The sequence below is a fragment of the Syzygium oleosum genome, unplaced genomic scaffold, assembly GCF_021117445.2.
Source record: "Syzygium oleosum isolate NSW1041296 unplaced genomic scaffold, Sole_v2.1 Sole_v2.10, whole genome shotgun sequence".
Lineage (NCBI taxonomy): Eukaryota > Viridiplantae > Streptophyta > Magnoliopsida > Myrtales > Myrtaceae > Syzygium > Syzygium oleosum.
The window spans coordinates 6,005,699-6,025,576 of NW_026607494.1; the positions used below are offsets into that span (position 1 = coordinate 6,005,699).

Sequence of the window (19,878 nt, forward strand, 5' to 3'; positions counted from 1 at the left end):
TATTCATGTACTTGATATCAGAGGTTAGAAGGAACTCCGCAAGGCTGAGTTTGTGGTAGATATATCAGGTTTCAGCTGTGGATTAGATATAATTTGCACTGTGCCAATTGTGATTACGACGCACATGGTTATCTTGACTAGTAGGAGGCCAACCTATAATAAATTTTTGCTGCACATTCGCAACTATTTTTATAGTTCGTCGCTAATTTGCGATAAATTAATAAAAATTCGTTGCTAAATTCGTTCCGGAACAATGTTCGTGGCAAAAATAAAAATTTTTCGTGGCAAATTAGCGATGAATTTTGCCACGAATCAGTTTGTCACAAATTACTGACCAAAAAAAAAAAAGAATTTCGTGGCAAATTAGCGACGAATTTTGCGATTAGCCACGAATTTTGCGACGAAAAATTAGCCACGAGTTTTGCGATGAATACTTAGCCACGAATTTTGTGACGAAAAATTAGCGACGAATTTTGCAACGAATTTTTTTCGTCTCAATTTAGCGACGAAAATTGAAATTTTCCGTCGAAAAATTTTGTGACAGCCTATTAGCGACGAATTTTTTTCCGTTGCTAATTTCGTCGCAAATTCATTTAGCGATGAATTTTGCCAATTTTTTCGTGGCAAAATTCGTCGCTAAAACCAACTTTTTTTGTAGTGTCAAGAACAATCATCTCTCCATTCTATCACTAAGGGCAACCAAGTCAATGGCCTCATTTAATATAAGTTCTATGTCAATAACTGTCTTGAAGACCATTGATTCCCACCATGCCGGTCTTTCCATGTTTGTTAATGTACAAATCAGTTTCCATATTGATGGGATAAGTTAACCTGTTTTCCATAGGTTTTGGGCAAAATTCCTGCTTAGATCCGGTCTATGTGGACCTAATCCATCATAGTCATAAATGCGAGATTTTTTTATTTAAAATAGGCTTCCTCGTTATTAAAAAGAAGGAAATTACTTGAATGTCAAGTAGTTGTTGATGACACCTCTACTCTTTTAAAGGAACGTCCCTCGTAAATAATTTGGGTGCCAATGAATTATTTTGTTTGTTTTAGACTTATGAATTTGATGGACATGTAAACATAGGGATGAACCTAAAGGGGTGGGCAATGACCTCGCTGCCCTGGCCTCTTGATACTCGGTGGCCGTCACTGCCTTGGCCTCCTAATACTCGACCTGATTTTTATTGACTAGAATGCAAAAGAAATATGTTTCGATCTATATCGCCATTAAATCCAATATATCCTTCCTTGCGAAACTACATTTATGTTTGGCTCTTCTCCCCTAATGTTTCAAAAGCATAATGCATTTACAAAGTGAATGGCCAAGTGCTTGATGACTCATCTTTCTGTATGGAAACATAGCTTTTATATTGACTGCTGCTCAAATTTCATTTTTGTCATATATATTTCCTTTCTTGATCTCAATGTTTAGACTCTATATTTATTTAATAATAACCTCCAAAACTACAAGTGAGAAAGAGGGATCATGACCAATATTCGCTTCTATTTTCCTATAAATTTTTTTAACTCTAAGGATTTGTTTTTTCTCTATAAATCCTTTATTTTTCATGAGTTTGGAACCCTTATTTGAAAAGGAAAGTTTTATAAATGGTCACACAGCTCGTAACTCGTGTAGCCCACATCCACTCGCCTTCGATTCCCATGATACTGAACTAGAAACAACAAAGAAAAGGAATTGAAATCTCATATAGAAATACGAATCATTGATAAAAAGCCCGAGCATGCCATTGATTGCTGTGCGTTGTACTAGGCCTCAATGGCATGCTGCTCCATTTCTTAATTTTCATTCAATCAAAATGTACTTGTCCTTCGTAGAGATATTTCTCCATTTCCAATTCGCAAACTCTTCAACTAGTAGGTGTTGAAAGAATTTGTATCTAACTCGGAAGTCGGAATAGAGATTATAGGAACATACAGGATTGATTAGCCAAGTGACCGGTGCTTATTCATTCACTACTAAATATAAGGTTTGACCTATAGCTACTCAGTACCGCAGGATATCCTCGAGATAGATTTAACAACATATAGCCCCACCGGCATGTCAACAGTCTATAATTCTCTGCACATAATGTAGTAGTGCCCATGAGCACAAGTTTGTCAGAGGTTCGATCGTGACATAGCAACAACTTGTGATCTTGTGGACAATAGGCGAGTACAAGACCATCGACCCAGCCAAGCCTATGGGTGGGTCACCACCAAGAAGCTTGCGTGCTAAGGAAAGTCATAATTAATAGCTAAGGAATCATAGTCTCTCTAATATATCATTTAGGGAGACCAAGTCTGTGGCATGTTCTAAATATAAGTTCTTTGTTGATAACAGTCTTGAAGACCATAGGGGCCACTATCAACAAGTCATCCATTGGTTCTCACCATGCCGGTCTTCCCAAGTTTGTTTATGTACAAATCGGTTTCCATGTAGAAGGGGATAAGTTAACCTGTTTTCCACGGATTTTGGGGAGATTTTGCTTAGATTCGGGTCTACATGGACCCGATCCATCATAGTCGCTAACCATATGGACCCCATCTATGGGTCACACTTGATCAACGATTATGATTGCATATTGGGTCCATGAACTCAGATCCACGCAATAGTTTTTTCAGGTTTTGGTTTATGTGTACGGGTTGGGCAATGCAGGTTTGATTCATATATTACCAAGTACCAGGTATAAACAATTTCATAATTAAATCACCATCCTACTTTTGATTTGCCTTGGTCAATGAAGCTAGTTGGAGTATCTCATAAACACGAGGTTCATTTATTTAAGATAGACTTCCTTGTTTGCGACTTAGGATGGACATGTACATGTAGGGACGAACCTGAGGTGGCAAGCAATGGCCATCGCTAGCTAGTGGCCATTGTGGCCCTTGCCTCCTGATACTCGGTCTAATTTTTACTGACAAGTATGCAAAAGAAATATGTTTCCATCTAAGTCATGATCAAATCCGATATATTCTTTTAAGTGAAACTGCATTTATGTCTCTACCTCTTCTCCCTAATGTTTTCAAAAGCAAAATATATCACAGAGTGAACAATCAAGTGCTTGATGACTCCTCTTTCTGTATGCAAACATTGCTTTTTATACCGACTGCTCTTTGTTCATGGCATTAGAATTGATATGGCTAAAGTTGCAAGTTAAAGTTTCGAAGATACTGAAATATGGAGATTTTGAGAGGACAAAATCATGAAAACATAATAAAAAGGACTAGAAATTGAGAAAATGCTTCATGATTATAATTCACTCCGAAAAAAAGTAGAATCAATGAAAAAACCTTGTTACAATTCTAATCGCACAAAATGTTCACTTCAAATAATGGGCAGGTGCATGATCAAAGTTTCCATGAGAGTGGTCCGGGAAGAGAGATGAAACCATAAACCAAAGTTATCACCTCGATGCAGATGTACTCCGGTGAAGTTGCAACCCATTTCCATCAATTTTGAATAGGCAAAATCCCAGAAGCATTGGAGATCTTGCTGCCCAAGCAATTATGTTTGTTTTTGTCTCAACGGTAGACTTTCTCATTATTAGGGTCGCACTTGGCTGCTTAAATTAAGGAGGGCCCCACTTATCAAGCTTGATGTTCCAATGCTCTAGCAGGACTGAAGAAAATCACACCCATGTCCTTAACTTTCTTCCCTTCTTATGGTACAAACGGTGAAAATCATGACAAACTCGATGTTTCAAATTCTTTTGCTTATGGTTTCCCTCACGGTACGAAAATCAGGAGCCACACCAGGACTTGCAAGGCCTAACTATGCTGAAACATGCAGGAACATCACCATTCCCTTCACCTTTGGAGTAAGAAGAGTGTGTTTCTTGGATGACTAGTATGAGATTGTCTGCCAGCAAAACAACACGGTTCCCATACTAAATAAGATTGGATTGAGAGATCTTACTATTTCACTTCCTAGTTTTCGTTCAGATGGGGATGGCACAATAAAGATCAATCTAAACGAAAGGGGGAAAGTTAGAGTAATTAAATATTAAACCACGCCTTCATCTAACAGTTTAAACTTTTAGAACAATTGACAGTGGTCCCACAAAATCTCACAATTAGAGTCGCACTTGGCTGCTTAAATTAAAGAGGCCTCTACTTATCAAGCTCTAAGTTTCAATGCACTAGCAGGACCGAAGAAAATCACACCCATGTCCTGAACTTTCCTCCCTTCTTATGGTCAGATTGGACAGAGCTCATAGGTTGTAAGTTATAACTCCTTTCTTCATAGGTCAGATTGATGCACATATGAAACATCTAAAGTAATAGCAAAATTGGTGATTCGGATCCTTTTGCTCCTAGGTTCCTTCAGTATCCAAGCATCACTAGCCAAACCTAACCTGGCAATTGCGCTGAATCGTGCGGAAACACTGTCATTCCCTTCCCCTTTGGAATAGGAGCCGGATGTTTCTTGGATGACTGGTACAAGATACTGTGCCAGCAATCTAAGTAAGGTCGAGGCTACTAAACTACATCTAACTAACAAAATTAAAAGCTTTTTACCAATTATAGACGCACGATACTGACAAACTAATCTCTAGCACTAAATGAGGTTTAACTTAGATTAATTTCTTAAAAAACCTAAGCAATTCTAGAGTAAGATTAATATGCATAATTTAAAGAAAGACCATATTCATGTTAAATCAGAAAGTGTAAGTGACCGAGCTAATTCATACTAAACAAAAAGATTGGCAATGAAATGTGAAAATATGTGGCAATAAGCAAAGTCGTGGCACAAATTTTTAATGTAGTGCAGAAGAGGAAGAATTCATCCGATTTTGGTCTAGGGAAAATTAAAAGGATTCGACGCGTACGAGGAACAACTTAAACTGGGTAATGAAAGGAATAAATATCTCAATTCTAATGTGCTTAACGGGGTCCACAACAAAGGATCCTGAAAAGTCATCAATCTTGGTAACGCTCCAAGTCTTTCTCATAAAAAAGATGATTGACAAAATTATCTCCTCAACAATGAGAAAAGTCACACTTGGCTGCTTAAATTGGTGTCCTCTACTTGTCAACCTTTGATATTTCTATCATCAAGGAAACATCCCAGGCAGATACTTGAAAGTAACAGAGCTGGAAATTATGCGTACAGAACATGAAAATTCTTCCCTTCTTTAACGAAAATAACAATATTAAGGGACTCAGCTCCTGTCACCTTTCTCCATAGGTTTAGGTCCATGCACATACAAACCGTGAAAATCATGTCATACTCGGTGTTTCAAATTCTTTTGCTTCTGGTTTCCCTCGTGGTACAAGCATCAGGAGCCGCACCGGGACTTGCAAGGCCTAACTGTGCTGAAACGTGCGGGAACGTCACCGTTCCCTTCCCCTTCGGAATAGGAACAGGGTGTTTCTTGGATGACTGGTATGAGATTGTTTGCTAGCAAAACAACATGGTTCCCATACTAAAGAAGATCGAATTGAGAGTTCTCAACATTTCACTTCCCAATTTTCATTCAGACGGGGATGGCATGATAAAGGTCAGTCTTCCAGTAATTTACTCAAATGCAAGCTGCCAGAGCAATGAACTCGGTGAGCCGGTGAGCTTAGAAGGAAGTAAATTTGTCTTCTCCCAGAGATGGAACGTCTTTACATCGGTCGGTTGTGACACCAAGGCAACAGTGATTAGTACAGAATCAGCTGGTGTAGCCTTTAGATCGGCCGGTTGCAGGTCGAAATGTGCTGGAACCAACGCCAACAATAGCTGGTACAGTGCTTGCTCCGGGAGAGACGGATGCTGCCAGACTACGCTCCCCTTAAATCTTCAGACCTTTAGTGTGGATATCGAAGAAGAAGGTGAAAAACAGGGGTGCAAATACGCTTTCCTGGCAGAGAGATCATGGTTCTCGAAGTCGGACGTTACGGGTTTATATGATTTGAGATTGAATGATAAGGTTCCAGTCGTGTTACAATGGGGGATCCAAAACAATACCGACTATTCACTTGCGCTTCGCAAAAGCACGATAAATTCTGATGCTATCTCGTGTTACACGAGTAGCTTGCCATATGTGGAGTGCTGGTGCCGAAGTGGGTATACTGGTAACCCTTATTTTACTGGAGGATGCCAAGGTAACATACTTCATGCTATCACATTCCGTATTTAAGGGCACCAAACAGAGAAGTGGTTGGTTCATTTCCATATTTTTTTTGCATTTTCACCGTTTAATGATCCCATACATGCTTTTCTGCCTTCTCTTTTTGTTTTTCTGCCCAAGGTTATACAAAGTGAATGCACTTTCAAACAAAATTGAATGGGACAGTCCTATCTTTACAAGCATAATATTTAGCCATTGAATTAACAATTTATGAGGAAATGCGACTGACTACTCTCGCTAATTTCACTCAAGGAGTTGGTAATTCATTGCTAATATATTTTTACCATTTGTCATCAGATATTAACGAATGTGAAAATTCAAGTATATGCCACGGGACGGGCGGGACCTGTGCGAACAAACAGGGCAGCTATGACTGTGTTGATGGTAGAAAGACAGCTAAATTCATTCTTATTGGTAAGTAGATCTTTTAACCTTAAACTTTAGACCGCTTCATGCTCTTAGTATTGTTAGAAAAAAGCACAGCATAGCATTAATTATGTTCAGAAAAGGTATAGAAATAAGTTTTACCTTACCCTTGGTTCTAACTTGATTGTCCATTCGCTTGGTGAATGATATAGATAAGTTTCAATCAATATTATCTATCAAGACAACCTCCAAAATTTCTCTGCGCACTAATATTTTATAAATAAGAAAACACTTGAACTTTTCAAGGTTCCTACTTATTCTTGTCATATTTGAATTTGGATTATTACAATCATATGTATTATGTAGGAGCTTTTTCCTAAATTCCTTGTAAGAAAGATCAATTGTACATTGCAAATGCATGTATAGAAATTTCACCGGTTGGAATTTGAAATGGAGACAAGTTAATTTTTCATGGTTGTTAGCATGAATCCACATCAAAGGAGACTCAGGTTCATCACTCTTATATGTATTCCTTTGAATCAGATTTTTTTACATTCTTGATGATAAGCGCCTTTATAGATTCTTGACAAGCGGAGTACATTTTCGCACTCTTACCCCCATAAACTTTTGCAATGCAGGGGTTGGGGCAGGCCTTGGGGCACTACTTTTGTGTCTTTTCTTATGGTGGTTGTACAGATACATCAAGAAGAGAAAAGAAATCAAGCTCAAAGAGAAGTACTTCAAACGCAACGGCGGTCTTTTGTTGGAAAGTGAGCTATCTTCACCAGAAGGCAATGTCGAGAAAAGTAAATTGTTCAACTCCAAGGATTTAGAGAAGGCCACTGACAATTTCAATGATGATAGGATACTTGTAACATCCTTAATTTCAGTCCCTGGGAAATGGCTATCGTTTAAGTTTGGTAGTTTTCCAATTTGAACCAATTTTTTACTCTTGTTTTGGAACCCAGTTTCGGATCCTTTGTACCCCTTCGTTTTGTTATTTTTATGGAGACTTTTGTGATCTGAATTTCCAAATACTTATTCTTGAAAGTTGTTCCAAACATCATAACGTTTTACATATTTTAATTTCAGAATTTTTGGACTTGATATGAGTAGTACGACAGCCTCATTTCCGGACCGTGTAAAACTGCCTAGAATGGGTATTTCGGTGACGTTCACCCTTTCTTTATTTTCTACAGGCTTTTTTGGGCCGATTTTGGAAAAGTTTCCTTCACAAAAGTTGTTGAGAACTTCTTTTTCTATAACATATATAAATTTGGGAATTTTTCGAGATGATTTGGATTCTGAACAGAGCTTACTTTGAGAAACAAGAATTCTGTTCTAGTGAAATGTTTTTAGTCTGTCTTTTGAGCTACTAAAAATGGTGTTTACAGAGAGATTCTGTCACGCTCCGAACCCCAACGAGCTCGCGGCATCCCCTACTCCGGTCGAAATGATGCGACGTCCCAGGAACGTCGCCGACCCAACCCAAACATCAGAGCCACATGCGGAAGCGAATAATAAAACCCCGGACAAATAATGACGACAACGGGGTAGAACAACAAAACAATCCAGCAACCACATATTCATACAACACTAAATATACATACATCATATTATAGGCATAATTAACAAACTAGCATCCTCAGTCACCGTTTAAACAAAAGATCAAGGTCTGGTTAACTTAACTTCCCTATGGGTCAACCCGATTTACACAACCCCTAAAACCCTAGGGAAAAACCTAAGGATCGCCCTCGTCCAGTCTGTTTCTGAATCTTCGGGTCTGAGCCTCCGGACACTCACCTGCAACTCCACTGGGCACCAACGGCAGCTCCCGGGACTTCCAAAAAGAAAAGGCGCACTTCCCGGGTTTAGGGCCGGGGGTCTGAAAGTGGCGGTTATACAACCGTGAGACGAATCTCAATAAGTGTACAACCCCAAACCCCACGTAGGCACTCACGTACCGCCAGACGAAAACACACATAACACACAACGATCGGCCAAACTAACAATCACATGCGACCCTACCTGGAATCCATCACGCACGTTCCGCACGTTAGACAATAACACGACCAACACATCACAAAGAAGGAATCACAGACGCGCGTGCCTCAATTATAAGACAAAACCACTTGGGCACGTCCCATACCGTGCCTAGCAGTTTCTACCCCATAATTAAGCATCACATCACGCGATACAAACACACTCGCACGCTACTCACACCATGCGTCACTTTCCACAATCCTCTCGCTTGTCTTGCCAAATCCCACTCATTCTCAACCTTTCCACCACTACCGCGCCCGCGTAAACGCATCAGGCCAACGGTCTTCTGACCTCGTCAGGCATCGTCACCCCGTCGGGCCGGGCATCGTCACCTCGTCAGGGACGGCATCGTCCCGCGTAAACGTACACGCCTCAGGACGGAATCCTACACACACTTTCCTTCTACCGCGCCCGCGTAAAACGCATCAGGCCAACTGTCTTCTGACCACGTCAGGCATCGACACCCCGTCGGGCCGGGCATCGTCACCTCGTCAGGGACGGCATCGTCCCGCGTAAACGTACACGCCTCAGGACGGACCTTTCCAACCAATCCTACATTTCCGTACCCTCTTCCACTCAAACCACACTTGCCACGCCACCACACAAACACACTGCCAAACATACACACTTCACACACATTTCACATTTACACAACCTCGTCACACAAACACCGCACGAACACCCAATCACACATTGTTGGCACGCGAATACAATACGCGAATGCACTACCACACCACCACACTTCACGGCCACACACACGCGACACATGGCCAGTCCACAATCAGCCCAAGCACAATCCCAAATCAGCCACAACCACACAGTCATATCACAACACACACGATCAACACACAAACTGGCATTTCTCCACACCCAAACGTTATCAAATCAGTTCAGGCCCTTCACGACAATTTCACAAAATCTCGGGCCGGACCTAACAGTACTAACCACACGACAAACAGCACCCCACAGCACCTAAAACCACACATCACAGCCATCAATCAGTCTTTTTCGCCCTCAAAATCACCATATCTCACTCCCGGCTCTTCACGGCACTTTCATAAAATTACGAGCCGGTCCTAATGGTACTAACTGCGTATCGAACAGCCACTCACAGCACATCACACGGCATATCACAGCCAGCAAACAGTCCCTAAAATCACTTAAACCGAACTTCAAACGAGTCTAGAAATACCCGAGGTCCTAAATGACATTTGGGGAAAACACTTACCCAAAAAGGCGAGACAGAACGGGGCTGGAACGGGCCGGGACAGCGGCAGCAACGGGAGCGGCGTCGCGGCGACGTACGGACGGCGTGAACAGTGCCCCCCGTACGGGCGGTGAACAGTACTTTCGTACGGACACCGTACGGACAGGTCTGGGACGGTGGCCGGCGAGGTGCCGGTGACAGCCGCGGCGTCCGACGGTCCGGCGTGAACAGTGATCCGTACGGACGGTGAACAGTACCGTACGGACACTGTACGGACTGTGCTGGACGGCGACGTACGGCGAGGCTGGACGGCTGGGTGTCGACGGAACGGCGATCGGAGCTCCGGCGAAGCTCCGGCGGTACTGTTTGCAGACCGGGAAAGAGAAAAAGAGAGAAACAAGGCTGTTTCTGGACAAAAACCGGGGCTGTGGTGGCTGAACAGGTGAGAGGGAGGTCCAAGGGTGCTGTGGCGACGGCTGGTGGGCGGCCAGCAGCTCCGGCTGGTACTGTTCCGGCGTGAACAGTACCGATTTGAGCAGAATCGTGCAAAACAGAACAGAAACAGGAAAAGAAGAGAAACCTGCGAGGGAAATGGCCGAATGGTTTGCTGGAGAGAGAGAGGGTCTGGTCCAATGGGTCAAAGGTGGTGTGAGTGGATTCCATGTGTCTCAATCTAAGCCCATTGGACAATTTTGCCCTTGATCCAAGGGCCCACATTTGATCTAATCCAATAATTTAGGGGTGAAATGGTCTTTTGCCCCTAACCATGGTTGACCAGACCTGGTTTAGCCTTAACTCACCTTGGTTAGAACCCCAAAAATTTTCTAAATTCGGAATTACCAAAAATGGGTCCAAGGGCATTTTGGTAATTTTCCGATCCCGAACCGAAATTCCAATTTTCGCACATACGTGTTCCATATGTGCGTGGCCAACATAATATGGCGTCGGAATCGCGAAATTCATCGCGCAAGCCCTCGAAAATCCACGTCAAAGTCTCGGGAATAAAATAATATTATTTTTCCAATTTTTGTCGAAATTCCAATTTTTGGCCAAAATCACTCCTGGTATGCGTGGCCACCCCAAAATGACACTAGCCTCGAAAAATAACCTCAAACGACTTCAGAATCGCCATCGGTGACCAGAGGGGCAAAATCGTCATTTTCCGGGTCCCGGACCGAAATCCATTTTTTTACAGAAATGGGTGGCCCCAAGGTTGGCCAAGCCAAAAACGTCATCGGCCGTCCAAAATTGTCACTTTCAATATTCTCGATTCCCGGGCCCGAATTCCAAGAAATGACTAAAATCGAGCAATCGCAACTTTAGCTTATCTCTGGCTAACGGGTGGCTCTCTGGAATTACGCGCTCTCGACCCGTGACCGACACTAAGTCAAATCACGTTTAAGTTTACTCCACCCGGGACGACCTCGGTTGTCATATAATTGCGAGGGTCTGTCACTAGTGCCCTTTGGACACGATCAATCAAATAGATAGGTCTCGGTTGGCTCAAAACATTCCCTCGTCAATCCATATGGTCGAAGATCGAACCCAGGTCGAGTTCTTTGGTCGTGCGAACTCAATCCCGTAACGGCCCTACCCCTAAGGTTAGCATCCCGTGAATGCGCATTTCCGGGTGAGATCTCACTATAAGTGCATCGATCAAATTCATTTCCTAAATCCCGGGAAAAGGATCGAAAATTCAGACTGTTACAGATTCAGATTTCATGTTCTTCATGAAAAATGTTTGTTAAGGCCTTGTTTATGACATATTCAAATTTGAGAATTTTTGGAGTCCATTTACTATGTTTTCAAGTCTGATTTCGTGAACAGTGTAAAGCTGTCCGGTTTTGTCAGATTTCAAAGATTCAGCATTTTCTATACGAGAACGTTGGAATTTTGACTTGATGTCTTCTGGTGATTTAAAGTACACGTTCTGAGCTTTCAAATGCGACATGTTATGCTTTGATTAGAGGTCGGCCCAGGGGGAAACCGAGAGAGACAAAAGAGAGAAGCAAGCTTGGAATTGAATGACTCTAGAGAAGTCAAAACTTGAAGCCCAAGTTTGGAAATGAATGGCCAAGAATGAAACTTGTTCAAGAAGCCTAATTAATGACCTTAGACTTTGGAGGCATGATGATATGCAATAAATGAACGAAAACTTTGAGGCCCCCTTCATCATGACTTGCATTATTTAGTTGGACTTTGGAGGCACCACCATCATGACATGCATTAATGGCCACAAGACTTTAGGGGCATTTCATCATGTTATTTTGTCCATTATCCATTAATGCAAAGATTTTCAAAATCAAGTTATTAATGGCATTTCATCATGATTTTTGACTCATATTCATTATTGGCTAAGATTTTAAGAAGATTTGGTAATGATGGCCAAATCTAGCCATTAATGAAGGAAGATTTGGTAATGATGGCAAAATCTAGGAAGATTTTGTAATGATGCTATTTTGTCTCTTCTTTGCTTAGGCTATTATAAATAGGGAGAAAGAGAGAGAGAGCTCTCACGCCACTTCTTCTCCATTCTCACGCCACTCTCTCCTCATCCTCACGCCACCACCATCTTGGTTCTTGCTTTCTTGCTTCTTGGTTCACGCCAAAGAGAAAGAGTGGGAGAGGAATAATCACCTGAGATTCGCCAAGATCCGTTTGCTCACGTGTTCAAGCCCGAGAATCGTCGAGACTCCCGTGTTCCTTTCTTGTTCTAGTTTTATTCGTTGAAACCGAGCCTTGGTTGGTAAAGTGTACATGATGTGGCCATGCGTGATGTTCTCTTGTTTGAACTTTGCTACTGATCTGCCATCGATGCGGGTGCGGTCCGTAGGATGGCATCTCCCCCAGCCCGCGTTGACAATCCCGTGGAGTAGAGAGCCGAAGTGCTCACCGTGATAGATGTCAGAGAAGACCGCACCTATCGCCGAATCACGACGCTTGTGATGTTCGATGAGGGCCTAACGGACTTGGTGCCTCATCTGTATGTGGCGTGATATCGCTATGCGAACGGAGAATGGGTTGGATCCCTATGTGGGTTCAACGGTACTTTGGCGGTGCGGGCGGGCCAGCTTCGGGATAAAGCCACGGGTGGGATGTGAGATGGCCAGGTGGACGGGGCCGGGGTGGAGGTGAAGAAGCGAGGGGCGAGAAGCCGTAGTGGGTATAGGACAACCCAAGCCGAATTTGCTATTCATAGTGCATGTGAAATATGTGTTATTTACCATGACCCGAAGGGCTTGTTAAAACATGTTTGCATGCCCTGTAAATATAAGGTTTGCTCATGATGCTGTTTGTCTTAATCCCGCTGTTGTTCTTAATGTGATTGTTCCAAAATTATGCTTTTGCTTGTGTGTAAAGAAAGATAACAATGAACGGGACGTCACGTTTATGACCCCGAGGTGGGAGCTGTAACGACCTGGGTCCCACTCGTAAGATATTATCCGCTTTGGGCATTAAGTCCTCACGGTTTTGTTCCTCTGAGGGCAACCCATACTACGTCCAGAAAAAGCCTCTTGCAAGTTAAGGTTTCCCAAGCCTTTATAAGCAAGCTCAAGGCTCCCTCCCTAGGCGATATGGGACAGGAGACATGCCCTCCCTTGCCATCCTAGAAGCCTGCCGGAAGCCGCTCCTTGTCCAGGCTCTTTTAGCCCCGGCGATCGCTCCCCGCTCTCATCGGACCGGATCGTTACAGGGGCGTTACAATACTCGGGCAAGGCAGGCAAGGTACCGTTTACAAGGGTATGTTAACAGATGGAAAAATAGTTGCCATTAAGAAATCGAAAGTGATAGACGAGGGAAAAGTAGAACTGTTCATAAATGAAATCCTCATTCTCTCACAAATCAATCATAGGAACGTGGTTAAGTTATTGGGGTGTTGCTTGGAGACGGAAGTCCCGCTTTTAGTATATGAGTTCATACCAAACGGGACTCTATACCAATACCAGCACTGTAACGCCCCTACCTCGGGGTCATAAACGTGACGTTCCGTTCATTGTTATCTTTCTTTAAACACAAGCGGAAGCATAATTTCGGGACAATCACATTAAAAACAATAGCGGGATTAAGACAAATAGCATCATGAGCAAACCTTATATTTACAGGACACGCAAACATATTTTACAAGCCAACTTAGCCGATTTTAGCCATTTACACATAATAACAAGTGGCTTGGGTGTCCTAAGCCCATTACTTCGGATTCACAGCTCCTAGCTTTCCCCGAACTCCAACATGGCTCAAACTCCCCCTGTCGCCGCCGTCCGTTCGGCCATCCTATGGACTTGAGGGGGGGAAAAACGGGGGATGAGTCGGGGAGACTCAGCAAGTGAAAACACTAATATCAAGCGAGGATATATCGATCGCCGTTAACATAAGTCGGCCCTTACCGCACCCACATCGATGGCAGATCAATAGCAAAGTTCATACAAGAGAACATCACGCACGGCTATAACATGTGCACTTTACCAACCAACTCTCGGTTACCAACAAAGGCTCGGTTCTATCTCAAAACAACATCAAACATGAAACATGATCAAACTAAGAAAATGAACCAACTACGACCAACCAAACGACCGAGAAACGGTCCAAGCAAACCACGTCACAACGTATCTCAACATCCTTTCCCGATATTAGAAAATTCACTTACCCAACGACTACACAAGAACTAGAGAACACGAGATGTGTGAAGAACACGAGAACTTCAATGACTTTCGAGCGATTCTTGGCATGTTGCTTGAACACGAACATTCGGGCCTCGGACGTTGGTGAAGCTCTCTCTCTCTCTCTCTCTCTCTCTCTCTCTCTCTCTCTCTCTCTCTCTCTCTCTCTCTCTCTCTCTCGGCTTCTGTTTCTCTCTCTATTTCTCTCTCCCCTTGGCCGAATGGCCTTCTTTCTATTTATAGGGAGGCAAAACTTGGGGCCAAAGTTTGGATAAGGTAAGCGCACGTGTCATTGGAACATGAGGTCATCTCTTACCTCGCAGCTTCATAATAACAAGGGACAAAATATCATGATGAAATGCCTCCAAAGTCAAATGCCATGATTATAAGGATTCTGAAAATCTTGGTATTAATGAATAAGAGCCAAAATATCATGATGCAATGCCTCCAAAGTCAAAATTATAAGGATTCTGAAAATCATGGCATTAATGAATAAGAGCCAAAAGCCATGATGAAGATGATCTAGCAAATCTTGTGCATTAATGGAAATGAGCCAAAAGTCATGATGAGGAAGATCTTAGCATATCTAAGCCATCAATGCATGTCATCATGGAGGGGCCCTAAAGTCTTGATTCATTTATTGCGCGTCATGATGAAGGCCACCAAAGTCCAACTTTAATAAATGAAAGCCATAATGAAGCTTGGAGGATAAGCTTTGACTCGGTCAAGGCCTTATCCTCTAGAATCTTCTACCAATTTCCCGAACCGTGTACTCCCTAGAACCTTCTGACTTTGCTGGTTTCTCACGCAAATGATTGGGCCAATCGGGTCACACGAAATAAACTAATCGGCTCTACAATCACAACCCACATCATAAACATCTAACTTATTCTCCAAAGGTTTTCCCAAAATATAACATGCTCGTTAATCCCATTCAACCCGAGGTTAGGTGTGGGAAATCCTCTAAATATGCCTCAAATATCACCAAAAGACATCAAGTCGAGATTCCAACGTTCTCACATAGAAACTGATAAATCTTTGAAATCTAATAAAACCGGACAGCTTTGCACTGTTCACGAAATCGGACTTGAAAACATAGTAAACGGACTCCGAAAATTCTCAAATTTGAATATGTCATAAACAAGGTCTTAACAAACATTTTCCATGAAGAACACGAAATCGTAATCTTTCTGTAAACACAATTTTTAGTAGCTCAAAGACAGACTAAAAATAGTTCACTGGAACAGAATTCTTGTTTCTCAAATTAAGCTCTGTCCATAATCTAAATCATTTCGAAAAATTCCCAAATTTATATACGTTATAGAAAAGGAAGTTTTCAACAACTTTTGTGAAGGAAACTTTTCCAAAATTGGCCCAGAAAAGCTTGTAGAAAATAAATACGGTGTGAACATCACCGAAATACCCATTTCATAAACAAGGTCTTAACAAACATTTTCCATGAAGAACACGAAATCGTAATCTTTCTGTAAACACAATTTTTAGTAGCTCAAAGACAGACTAAAAATAGTTCACTGGAACAGAATTCTTGTTTCTCAAATTAAGCTCTGTCCATAATCTAAATCATTTCGAAAAATTCCCAAATTTATATACGTTATAGAAAAGGAAGTTTTCAACAACTTTTGTGAAGGAAACTTTTCCAAAATTGGCCCAGAAAAGCTTGTAGAAAATAAATACGGTGTGAACATCACCGAAATACCCATTTCATAAACAAGGTCTTAACAAACATTTTCCATGAAGAACACGAAATCGTAATCTTTCTGTAAACACAATTTTTAGTAGCTCAAAGACAGACTAAAAATAGTTCACTGGAACAGAATTCTTGTTTCTCAAATTAAGCTCTGTCCATAATCTAAATCATTTCGAAAAATTCCCAAATTTATATACGTTATAGAAAAGGAAGTTTTCAACAACTTTTGTGAAGGAAACTTTTCCAAAATTGGCCCAGAAAAGCTTGTAGAAAATAAATACGGTGTGAACATCACCGAAATACCCATTCTGGGCAGTTTCACACGGTCCGAAAATCAGGCCATCGTACCACTCATATCAACTCCAAAAATTCTGAAATTAAAGTATATAAAACTTCATGATGTTTGGAACAACTTTCAAGAATAAAGTGTTCGGAAATTCGGATCACAAAAGTCTCCCCAAAAATAACAAAACGAAGGGGTATAAAGGATCCGAAATAGGGTTTTCCAAAACAAGAGTAAAACTTGGTTCCAACTGGAAAACCACCAAACTTAAACCATAGTCATTTCCCAGGGACTAAAATTGAGGATATTATAATGTACCTGCGGCTTCCCAGGCCCAAAAATCGGGATGTGACATGCACCACCCAAATGAAGAGTTTCATGTATTGTGGGACACACGGCTACGAATTGCAACTGAAATCGCAGGAGCCTTATTTTACTTGCATTCAGCAGCCTCTATTCCCATTTATCATCGAGACATCAAGTCCACCAATATCCTCTTGGATGAGAAATATCGGGCAAAAGTGGCAGATTTCGGTACTTCTAAGTCCGTTTCCCTCGATCAAACTCATGTAACCACATTGGTGCAGGGGACTTTCGACTACCTAGATCCCGAGTATTTCCAATCAAGTCAATTCACAAACAAAAGTGATGTGTACAGCTTTGGAGTTGTCCTCGTTTAACTCTTAACGGGCAAAAAGCCAATCTCGTTGCTAAGGGAACAAGAAGGAAGAAGCCTCGCAACCTATTTCATAATTTCGATGGGCCAAAATCGCTTGTTCGACATTGTGATTGCTCAAGTTTTGAAAGAAGGTAAGAAGGAAGATATTGCATCAGTTGCTAACCTTGCGAAAAGGTGCTTATACTTGAATGGGAGGAACCGGCCTACAATGAAAGAAGTGGCAATGGAGTTAGAGAGGATAAGGAAGCTCCAGAATCCTTCGGGTATACAACAAAATCTAGAGGACCGTGAGGCAACTGAATCTTATGATGTTGCTTTTCCATCTAGCAAGTCAAACATGGATATGGATGTCATTACATTGTCGGATGTGCAGCCACTCTTACCTAGTGGGACGTGGTGAAGATCTTCTTTGCCTCTTATACTTTGGCCTAATTCCAAACAAAACCCTCAACTTTACACTTTATCCCAATTATATCCTGAACTTTTTTTTGTCTCAAGAAAAACCTCAAACTTTTAACCGAGTCCCAAATCTGCCCTCTCGTTATAAATCTGTCCAATTAACATCAGGAAAAAAAAAAGAACCGGTAGTTGCGGTCGTGGCCAAGCCGTCGCCGGTGGCCGCCGCCACAGCCGCCGGGAAGGAGCAGCGGCCTTCGCCTGGGCCTTCCCGAAGGCCGGCGACCCTCGCCGGCCCGGCGAGTCGCCGGCGAGGGCATGCAGCCCCGATCCGGGCGAGGGTCTCACCCTCCCCCAGATTGGGGGCTACACGCCCGCCGGCGACTCGCCCGGGCCGGCGAGGGTCGCCGGCCCGGAAGGCCTGTGAGGGCCGACGACCTCGCTGGCCAGGGCGAGTCGCCGGCGAGCGCGTGTAGCCCCGATCCGGGGGCAAGGGTCGCGCCTCCCCTGAACGGGGCCGCACGCCTCGCCTGGGGCCGGCGAGGTCGCCAGGCCTTCCGGGAAGGCCCGGGCGAGGCCGGTGACCCTCACCGGCTCGGGCGAGTCACCGGCGAGGGTCACCGCCCTCGTCCCGGGCCTTCCCAAATGCCGGCGACCCTTCCGGACTGGGGCGAGTCGCCGGGCGAGGCGTGTAGCCCCCGATCCGGGGAGGGCACGACCTCGCCCCGAGATCGGGGCTGCACGCCTCGCCGGCAGCAACTCGCCCGGGCCGGCGAGGGTTGCCGACCTTCGGGAAGGCCCAAGCGAGGGCCGCCGCTCCTTCCCGGCGGCTGTGGCGGCAGCCACCGGCGAAGGCTTGGCCACCGCCGCAGCTGCCGGTTCTTTTTTTTTTTTTCCTAACGTTAAATTGGACGGATTTATAACGGGAGGGCAAATTTGGGACTCAGATAAAAGTTTGAGGTTTTTCTTGAGACAAAAAAAAAGTTCAGGATATAATTGGGACAAAGTGTAAAGTTTGGGGTTTTTTTGGGTATTCGGCCCATATACTTTTGAGTTATGTTGCTGTGTTTGTCTTGGAAATCGATGCTCAGAGCTAAAGAAAGAAAGGAGGAAAACTTGTTCGTTTACTAATAGGAGGACTTCGTCAGTTATTTATTGTTTATGAACTTATTCTCGCTATCTGGGATCAATAAACTGTTATGTCATACCTAATCCAAATTTAATTAGGTCCTGTAATTAGCTAGGCATGATCGCACTGTGTATGTGCCAACTGGAAAATACTTTGCAAATCACAATCATCTAGCTCGAGCATGATGCATCAATTTTGCTTCATTTTAAGATCCATATATATTTGTTGTCAATTTTATCATTGCAGAAATTACATCAGTCACACGAGTATTCCTGCAAACAAGCATCTTTGTTGCACCAGCCTTCACCATTCAGTCGGCTTGTTACACGCAGATGCTCAAAAGATGACCAATTGGGTGTGTAAATCTTCTAAGATGACCAATCAAACTAGCCATGTCAAATCTTGGCCAGCACAAAGAAGGCTCTTGGAAAAACAGGGGAGAGAGACGACGACTTCCAAATCTAATGAAATCTATGAATTGTGGTGCTCTTTGGAGAAGTCAATGACGACTTTGACTTGTGGTCGTCTTTATTTTCGACACATGTCCCACTATCGAACGTTTCTTTTCTCTTTTTTATTTTTCCACAAACTCTAAAAGGAAAATTCAAAAACATTTTTTTGAATAACCTTAGAAGCTTCGACTTTGCTATACTTAAGTAGGAAAAGGGTAGATAATAACATTTTCTAGCCACGTTTTTACCAAAATATTCAATTGAAAGTTATTAAATATACCAAGACATATGTCCTCCATATCGAACTTTTCTTTTCTCTTTTTGACTTTCTACAAACTCTAAGAAAACATATTCAAAAAATCTTTAGAAGAAAAATGACATCAGAAAGCTTCATCGCTGCTATATTTAAGTAGGAGAAGAGATTAATAATAAGACTTTATAGGCTTCTAGCCACATTTTCACCAAAATGATGCAATCGAAAGTAATAACATATTTCGACCAAAAAAAGAGTAGTAACATATACTAAGACATAGGATATGGCACAACGTTCAAACTAAAATATTAGAATCATAAGTAAACTGCGTCTAACTAACAAAATTAAAAGCTTTTAACATATTATAAACACACAATGCTTAGAAACAAAAGTCCGGCACTAAACGAGCTTCAACTTAAATTCATTTCTTAAAACCTACACAATGCTAAACTAACATTGATATTGAGAATTAAAAGGAGGACCATAATCATGTTAAATCAGAAATTCTAAGTGACAAGTACTTAAAAGAAAAGGATTGGCAGTGAAATGTGAAATTTTGTTTCAAAAAGGCAAAGACGTGGA

The 19,878-nt window shown here is 42.5% G+C and overlaps 1 pseudogene; it reads left to right on the forward strand.

Moving 5' to 3' along the window:
- The first annotated feature begins 5,131 nt into the window (after positions 1 to 5,131).
- LOC115663127 (wall-associated receptor kinase-like 1) lies at positions 5,132 to 17,466 on the forward strand (annotated as a pseudogene).
- Positions 17,467 to 19,878: the final 2,412 nt, after the last annotated feature.